Source organism: Oryctolagus cuniculus, chromosome 7, assembly GCF_964237555.1.
Source record: "Oryctolagus cuniculus chromosome 7, mOryCun1.1, whole genome shotgun sequence".
Lineage (NCBI taxonomy): Eukaryota > Metazoa > Chordata > Mammalia > Lagomorpha > Leporidae > Oryctolagus > Oryctolagus cuniculus.
In genome coordinates, this window is record NC_091438.1 from 140,911,987 (window position 1) to 140,921,350 (window position 9,364).

Below are 9,364 nucleotides of genomic sequence, written 5' to 3' on the forward strand. Positions count from 1 at the left end.
CCACAGTGGTCACTTTGCATCCTCCCAGGAGGTCCTCTCTTCCCTTTAGCAGGGGTAAAGTGTGGACACAGGGGATCTCTGACCATTTGCTCCACCGTTAGCAGAAGAGAAATGACTGGAGTATGGTATTGTAGTTAACGCTCCCATTCAGAGGCCAAGGTCCCCCATCAGGGAGCTTGGATTGTGGCCAGGCAGTGCTGGGGATGGATGGTCAAGGCGCAGCCTTAGGGGCTCCAACCAGGGATGGACTGTGTGTTGCCTACCTGGAAAACAGGAAAAGTCTGGGAATGAGAGACCCTGGTGTCCCAGGGTCAGAACTCTGAGGCTTGGTGGCATTCAATGCCCATGGGGCTAAGAGAGGACACCTTCCCCGTCAGTCTAATGAGCAGCAGGCGGTACTGATGTCCTCTTGAGGTTTCCAGGCAGGGGCTCACCAATGGTGTCTGGTGTTCCCGGGAGCAGAAGCAGGAGAGATTTGCTCAGCTGAGACAGGACAGAGGCAGAGACAAGAAGCAAGACAGAGACTTTGGAAGCCTTCCTGGAGAGACCCAGTAGAGTTTGGGAAATGATTACCCAGGGGGCGTTGACAATACTTCGCCCTGCTAGTCGCTCTAGAGAGGGAATCGGCTCAAACGAGAGGGAGGAAGGGAGCAGTCTGATATTTGGCTAATGCAATCAGTGGAGAGCCATGTTGATTCCTCAAATGTTGAAATGAAAAATAAGGGAGAGAGCATGTGGACTGCTGTGTGACAGTCAGGCCAGCGTGGGGATCTCTGGGGTGCCAGGAGAAAAGCTGTAGAAAGACAACAGTGCTGAAAAGTCCAGAAACACAGCAGGAAAGTGGGACGGAAGGAGGCGGAGGGAGCATCCAGGAGGGGAGGTTTGGCTTTTGAGGAAGGACAGCAAAGATCCCCACTTGGAGCTACAGTATCTTATAGAAGTGCAACAGTTCAGCCGTATCAAGTACGGTGCAGAAGCTGAGCCCTTTGCCCTGTCCACAAGACTACATTTTGCCAAAGTACTGTGAACAATAAAATCGCAGGAAAAAATTGTTTCTCTCAACCTAGGAGATGAGATGCTTACATAGAGAACCAACAGAATTTTAAATAATAGACGTCAAAATTTAGAAATTTCATTAATTCATTCCATCTCAATAATTATTTTTTGCTCCATTTGTGGATTTTGCATTTTTTTCTAGAGAGTCCTGAGAAGTATTGTTTAGTCCATTGACCTTAATGCAGTCAGAAAAGCTGTCATTCAAGAATATTTATTGGGGCCCGGCACTGTGGCATAGTGGGTAAAGCCACCTGCCTGCAGTGCCAGCATCCCATATGGGCACCGGTTCAAGTCCCGGCTACTCCACTTGCGATTCAGCTCTCTGCTGTGGCCTGGGAAAGCAGTAGATGATGACCCAAGTCCTTGGGCCCCTGCAGCTGCATGGGAGACCAGGAAGAGGCTCCTGGCTCCTGGCTTCGGATCGGTGCAGCTCCGGCCATTGTGGCCAGCTGGGGAGTGGGCCAACGGATGGAAGATCTCTCTCTCTCTCTGCTTTTCCTTCTCTCTCTGTGTGACTCTGACTTTCAAATAAATAAATAAAGTCTTTTTTAAAAAGACAGAATTTAAAAAAAAAAGAGTATTTGTTGGAACCAGTGTTGTGGTGGAGCAGGTGAAGTCAGGTAAAGTCGCCACCTGGATTCTGGCATCCCATGTGGGCTCTGGATTGATTCCCAGCAGCTCTACTTCCAATCCAGCTTCTAATGGCCTGGGAAAAGCAGCAGAAAATGGTCCAAGAATCTGGGCCCCTGCCACCCACATGGGAGACCCGGATGCAGCTCCTAGCTCCTGGCACCTGGATTTGGCCTGGCCCAGCCCTGGTCATTCTGGCCATCTGGGGACTGAACCAGCAGATGGAAGCACTCTCTCTCTCTCTCTCTCTCTCTCTCTCTCTCTCTCTTTCATTATCTCTCTCTGTAACTCTTTCAAAATTATTAATTAATCTTTTTAAAAGATATTTTTAGAAAGTGGCTGGTGAGTTTTACACAGCTGTCCTGCCTTGACCTCAGGCCCACGGGAAGGGTAGGTATGTGATTCCTGTGTCTAAGAATCCATTCAGTACCTGCCACACCCCTGGGGACCCGAGGCTCAGCCACGGCGATGGGAAACACAGGAGCAGCCTCCAGGCTCCTTTCAAGATCACAATCTGAACTCTCATAAGACTCAGCTTTCCCAATTAGTCATGACTTCACCCCAACAGCGGAGGACACAAGAGATTACCAAGACTGCACAGACCAGATCAAGGTGAAGCAGTGTCGCTCTGTGTTTCTTAAAGGGACAGGTCTCTATTTTATATTGGAGCTAAACATGGAAAATCAGATGCAGCTTTTTAAGGGTCTGGGAGTCAAACAGATCCCAATTAGGGCAACTGTGCTCACGCTGCAAGCGCCAGGACTTTCGGTCCAGGGTGAGGAGGGGATGGGGCGGGGGTCGACTTTCCACCTTTGTGAAGGACAAAGGGAGCCCAGGGATGGAATGGAGGGGTCATCACCCTAAGGGTGGCGGATACCAAGCCTCGGAGAACGGAGGCCTTTTAGTTCCACCAGAGATGGCCCTGGCCAGGAACTGTCAGTTGCTTCGCCCTGGGAGGCTGTGCCCCTGAGTGGAGTGGGGAGTGGATTACTGAATTTTTCCAGGCTCCTGCTTTGTACCTAGAGAAGTATTGTAAGTACAGGCACGTACAAGATGCACAGAGTGATGACATTTTATTTAAACACACACACCCAGACACGTGTGAGCATGGGTTGTCCCACACAGAGAAATACCCGTCATGAGTGGGCAGTTGTTGTTGGGGGGGAGGAGAGCAAATGCCCAGCGCCTCCTCTAGTCGTGGTCTCTGGCAGTAGAGAGAGCTCCCCCCACTGCTGGCCTCCCTTAGGAGGTTGGAGGGGTGTGTGTCTATGGACATAAAGCCTCCTGGGAGTTTTATGATACCCCCCATAAAATTCCACGTGGATCTTAATATACATATGTCCAGGGTGTCTTCCCCCTGGTCCTGGATGATGCACCAGATGTGGCCCGGGAAAGGGGGCATTTTGACTGACAAGTAGGAAGATAGTCGCATATTTGGGGCGGGGGCTTGCGGCTTCCGGCTCAGCAGATCCTACCCCAGCTGCCTGCCTCTCCCATGTCACGAGGAGCAGAGACAGAAGAGACAGAACAGAATAAAGTCCTCACCCCTAAGGGCAGTGGACACTGGGCTTCTAAGATCAGGGGCCTTCCAATTTTGCCAGAGAGTGGCCCTGGCCAGGCGCCATCAGCTGCCCCCACCCTGGCAAACCGTTTTCCCAGGACCAGAAGTGATCAGGGGACCAATGGCGTGGCTCCCGTGATCAGACTGTGAGCAGACAAATACCAGCCTCTGCCTGCTCAAGTCAACCCACCAGAGACCAGAGCTGACGAGAGGAAGGAGTTTATTTCAAGAAGTCGCGCTCCTGGGGAAAGAGCGAGTCTCTGGATCCCGATCGTGCTCTTTCCACCCAGTAAGTCGGCAAAAGGACTTTTAAAGGGAAAGAGGTAGCTGCAGGGGAAGTCTCGGGGTGGGGGTGGGGGGGAGCCATGAGTCCAATCAGTCGGTAACCAGGTGCGTGTCCAGGCTTTGCACAGCATCAGCTGGGTTTCTTTGACAGGGCGCTTCGCCGTCTGCGGTTGGCTATTGCAGATTTCCTCCTTAGCGGGGTGGGAGGCCTGCTACCCCAGTCATCCCCTTTCGGTAGGCTCCTGAACTTCTCATGCAAATATTATTATTCAGAACACTAGTCACAGGTGATGCACAAGATTAGGCGTTGGGTTTTGTTTAAATATGAAAAGAGGGGAAGGGAAGATGTCTTTGTTAAGGTTAAGAGGAGAAGCCCCCTATGAGCCATCCTAGCATCACAGAAAGTGACCGAGGCCAGCATCCAGGCAGTGGAGGCATTCATGGGAGTTAGCAGTAGCGGAATTAGGGCCTATCAGACTTGCAGTGAGGGAGCAGCAGGGCAGCGAGGCCAGCGGGGGCCGCGGGGGCCGCTGGCTGCTGTCGCATGGACTGTAAGCTAAGAGGCACACTCCCAATACACTGATCCCAGCCATGGCACCATATCACAGCGACAGCTTGCCTTGATTCCTGTTCACCAACGGAGTAAGGAATTGTAGTGCAGAGAGTACACGTTTATTCAAGTATGTCCCAAGGGAGGAATGAGCCAGTCAAGAGAGCACATGGCACCCTATCTTCCTGGTTTGGGGCTTTTAGCCCTAAGTGGGAGGGGCATTGATTAGTGAGTGATGTGGCTGTGACACCCATGAATGGCACTTGTGATTGACATCTGGGAGTCACTAACCTTTGGGCTTTCTGCACATGTTGCTGTAGACTAGACTTTTCTGGTTAGCCTGAGCTCCCATTTTATCAGGATCTGTAACCACAAGTTAAACCATTAGGTAGGGTGCTGGTGCTGTGGCATAGCAGGTTAACACCCTGGCCTGAAGCGCTGGCATCCCATATGGGAGCCAGTTCAAGACCCGGCTGCTTCTCTTCTGATCCTGCTCTCTGCTATGGCCTGGGAAAGCAATAGAAGATGGCCCAAGTCCTTGGGCCCCTGCACCCACATGGGAGACCCGAAGAAGCTCCTGGCTCCTGGCTTCGGATCGTCGCAGCTCCGGTTGCTGCAGCTGATTGGAGAGTGAACCAGCAGATGGAAGACCTCTCTCTCTCTGCCTTTCCTTCTCTCTCTGTGTAACTCTGACTTTCAAATAAATAAATAAATCATTAAAAATAAATAAATAAACCATTACCTTGGAAGCTAGGAATTAGCTTGTGTGTGTGAGGGGCCTAAGGAGAACAAAGCCTCTTCAGAAAGAAAAAGAATGCAGCAGCCTCAAGGCACCCGTTAGAAGCAGCCCAGTATTCCACACTGCAAAGTCCTGCCCACACCCCCGATAACTCTACAGGTGACCCTAGCCTCCCTCTACCCAAGGAAAGCACCCCAGGAGAATCCACTCTGCCCCGTGCCAAGGGGCTCCGCTATCCGATAAGACTGGGTAATTGAACCTCCACAGCGAGGTTGTTGCGTCTGGCTTTCAGTCCAGATCCGTGCCTTCTAGCTAGAAAAGCATCCTAAGCACAGGCAGGTACACAGTGCACAGTGGTCAAGTTCATTTAGGAGGTAAGAAAGCAGGCTGGCGCTGCGGCTCAACAGGCTAATCCTCTACCTGCAGCGCCGGCACACCGGGTTCTAGTCCCGGTCGGGGCACCGGATTCTGTCCCAGTTGCCCCTCTTCCAGGCCAGCTCTCTGCTGTGGCCAGGGAGTGCAGTGGAGGATGGCCCAAGGGCTTGGGCCCTGCACCCCATGGGAGACCAGGATATGCACCTGGCTCCTGCCGGTGCCCCGGCAGTGGCAGCCATTGGAGGGTGAACCAATGGCAAAGGAAGACCTTTCTCTCTGTGTCTCTCTCACTGTCCAGTCTGCCTTTCAAAAAAAATAATAATAATAAAAATTAAAAAAAGGAGGTAAGAAAGCAGACGCCCAAGGGCATGGGCATAGTTGAAGAGTGGAGTGGGCCAGAGTGAGAAAGGGGGTGGAGGAGGGGAAATACAGAGATGGCGTCTCAGCACCTCCTTTAGTCTTGGTCTCTGACAAAAGAGCGGCAAGCACCTCCCAGCACCTCTGTTAATGATGTAGGGTCATCATTGGGGAGTTTTATGTTACCTCCAGAAAATTCCATGTGGAATTAATGTGCATAATTACACAGCAACTTTTCCCCAGGCATTTCAGAAAAGGGAGTGTTCTGGTTGATAAGTGGTATAGAATTATATGGGGCAGGGGCTTTGGCTTTGACCTCCAGCCCAGCTAGATATCTTAGCCGGTATCACTGCTTCCTCGGAGGTTTACAGCCCTTAATCTTGCAAGGGTGTGGAGGGAGATGATTCCTCTTCTGCGTCTACTTTCTGCTGATCAGGGATGGTTCCTGCCTATTCCAGGTCCAGGAATCTCCTTCTATCTTATCTAATGGATCCATCTCACCAGCTCTAGAGCTTTCATTGGTCATTGTCAATAGCTGTGGCCCCCACATGGCCATCATTGTTTTGAAAACTGTCAAATTCTGAAACAGACAAGTTTAGCAGTCAGTATGTGCATAATTAGAAAAGGATACATTGCAGGTGGAGTTCAGAAAATAGTGGGCATTGATATTCATTTTTACTCAAATTATAGACTTACTTAGCCTTTGCAATGTTTCTTGTAGTGAACGTACTGCTGTTAGGGTAAAAATGAGAGGTTTTGTCGGTCACTGGACATGTTCCTCTTTATTCTGCCAGTGTGTGCTTTATGGCTATTTGGCTGTCCATGGCTGTCCTTGACAGGGCATCCACAGACTTCAGGATTTGCTGTAAAACTGTGCTGAGGGACCTGCTGAGGCACAGCAGGTTAACCACCACCCACACTGCTGTCATCTCATATGGGTGCTGGTTCAAGTCCTGGCTGCTCCACTTCCAATCCAGCTCCCTGATAATGTGCCTGGGAAACTGGAGGAGGACAGTCCAAGTCCTTGGACCCCTGCATCCACATGGGAGACCCAGAAGAAGCTCCTGGCTCCTGGTTTCTGGTCGGCCCAGCTCCAGACATTGTGGCCATTTGGGGAGTGAACCAGCAGATGGAAGACCTCTCTCTCTCTCTCTCTCTTTCATTTCTCAGGGAAGGAAACTGAGGACTCTGACTCAGACATTTTCCCCCAGCGGGGAAAGGCCCTCTGCTGATGCTGACGGCCCGAGAAAGCAGCTGCACCACTTTCTGACAACGCAGACCTGCCCGCATTCCATCCCCAAGGGAAGAGCACACTTTACCCGCTCCTGGCCCGCCTGCGAGTTTCATGTGAGACCAGATCTGCGAGTTCATGAGAACGCTGACATACAACCCAGATGCATGGGAGCTGAGCATGACGACAGCTCGGCAGCCGCTCACTCAGCCTCCCAGGCAATGACTCAGCAGGTTCACGGCAAGTTCAGGTGCATGAGGCTGGGTTCACAAACTCACGGAAGCCCACAGGTCCCAGAGGAAGCTGTTAGAGTAGGGAGACCATTGCCCTGGCTTGCCCCAGACTCGGGGGTGCCTCAAGCCACAGAACCACTCTGTGCTAAGACCAGGAGAGTCTGTGATGGGCTGTGATGCTTTCCCGCATGGTCCAGGGGAGTGGGGGGTGGTGGACCCACCTTGTGGCCTCCTAGTGTCCATTGCCCACCTTGAGACCAGAATCTTCTGGTCGTTAGAGGTTAGGTCACTCTGATCTCTCCTCTGCGTGCGGTGGTGCTGAACGATGTCCTTGACCTCAGGAATACAGAGAGAGTTTAAGGGTCCACGAGCTCCTGCAGGGAGGTGATCACACCTTTGTCTCCACAAGGCTCTCATGGAAATGTATCATTTTCTTCTATCACAAACACAGGTAGCAATCCCCAGTCACAGTTAGCAGGTCACCAGTGGAAACCGCAGGAACTCGTAGCACGGGACAGCTGCGGCCGGCCGACCTCTCGGCGTTAAGGTGACCGTGCCGTCTGCTGCTGCTCTCACACGATCAGAGCTTTTTCGTCTGTGTTCCTGAAATGCTGCCGTCAGCCAGCGGCCAGTGATGTCCCCTGTCCTCTCACTGGCCACCCAGATCCGGGGCCCAAGCACTTGGGCTATCCTCCACTGCCTTCCCAGGCTCATGAGCAGGAAGCTGGATTGGAAGCAAAGTAGCCAGGACTCGAACTGACATTCCAATAGGGAATGAGGGCCTCCTGTGTGGTGGCAAAACTGTCACAACACCTAAATTATACAGTCTGATTAGGTAATGTATTAATAAAAGTGCACATTACTCTATCATAAGTTTATTCATTATTCTGATAACTATTTTAATATAATTTGTTTCTTTTGTGACTTTACATATTTTATTTTGTGCATTTAAAACCATCCTAGGGGTGGGTGTCTGTCCTGGTGGTTGACACCTGGATTCCGTGCTGGAGTGGCCAGGCTTGACTCCTAGTTCCAGTTCTCATTCCAGTTCCCTGCTGCTGTGGACCTCGGGAGGCAGTGGTGATGTCTCATGTACTGGGATCCCTGTCACATGGATTGAGTGAGTGACAGGATCGAGTTTCTGGCTCCTGGCTTTGTCCTGAGCCAGCCCCAACTGTTGCAGGCATTTAGGGAGTAAATCAGTAGATGAGAGATCTTTGTCTCTCTCTGCATTTCAAATAAATTAAATAAATAAAAATGTAAACATAAATCTGGGGAGAGATCTTTAGGTGTCACCAGCCTGCCTGAGGCCCCTGGCATGGAGGAGGACTGGCTGGCCTTTTTCATTTTATTACTTTTGACCATTTTGCTCATTTTTAATAGCACTTCTTTCATTTTCATGTATGATATATTCTGCTGAAACTGTCCATCTCCACTAGAAAATAAAGCCCACAAGGGCAGAGATTATGGTCTGTCTTGTCCCACTCCCTAGGACACAGAAACATGCCACTGAAGGCCCTCATGGACAAGATCTTGCTGGCTGAAGGCACGAATGAGCAGAGGCGTGAGCTTGGATGACACCCACACCGGTGGCTGTCCTGGTTAGAGCTCTCCACGCAGGAGAGCTGGCAGCTGATAAAACCCTGGCGGAGCCTATGACTAAGCAACCTTTCAGACCTGACTCTCATCCACAAGAGTTTACATAACAGCGCCTAATGGAGTTACACGAGGATTTGACAAGCTACTTAAAGAGCTCATCGCCGCACCTGTCACTTAGAAGTTACTCAATCGGTGGTAGCATTATTATGTACAAACATACATGGAATATGGTGTTGGTTGTAAGCCTATAGATTTAATCATAAAGGCCTGGATTTAAAGTTAAGAAGAAAATCCTCAAATTCAAGGTCAGAGAAGTGAGACCAGGGAGATGACAAGCCATCAGGCTCGCGGCGACATTGTTACAGCTTGATCCAGCCTCATCTGGCGCCAGCCTGCTCTGACCACCTTACTTACTGGAGCCTGTATTTTTTAAACCATTCTGCATTGGGCTTTCTGTTGGATATGCCAGAAAGCCTCTTAGGTGTGATCAGAAACACATTCAATTGACCCATGCAACAGACATTTAACCAGCACCTACCCTCTACCTGGTGGCTGGCCATACCCAAAGGCTGATAGAACCCTGTGTCCTGGAATGCACCTTGTGCATTAGGAGAGATGGACAGGACCCCAGCATCACCGCCAGGCTTTGTGTGGTGGCAGCAATGGGCCTGTGTCCTCCCTCACCCAGGGCCCCTGGCTAAGCGTGGCCACTCTGATCCATCACACAAGATTTAGAAAATGGAAAACA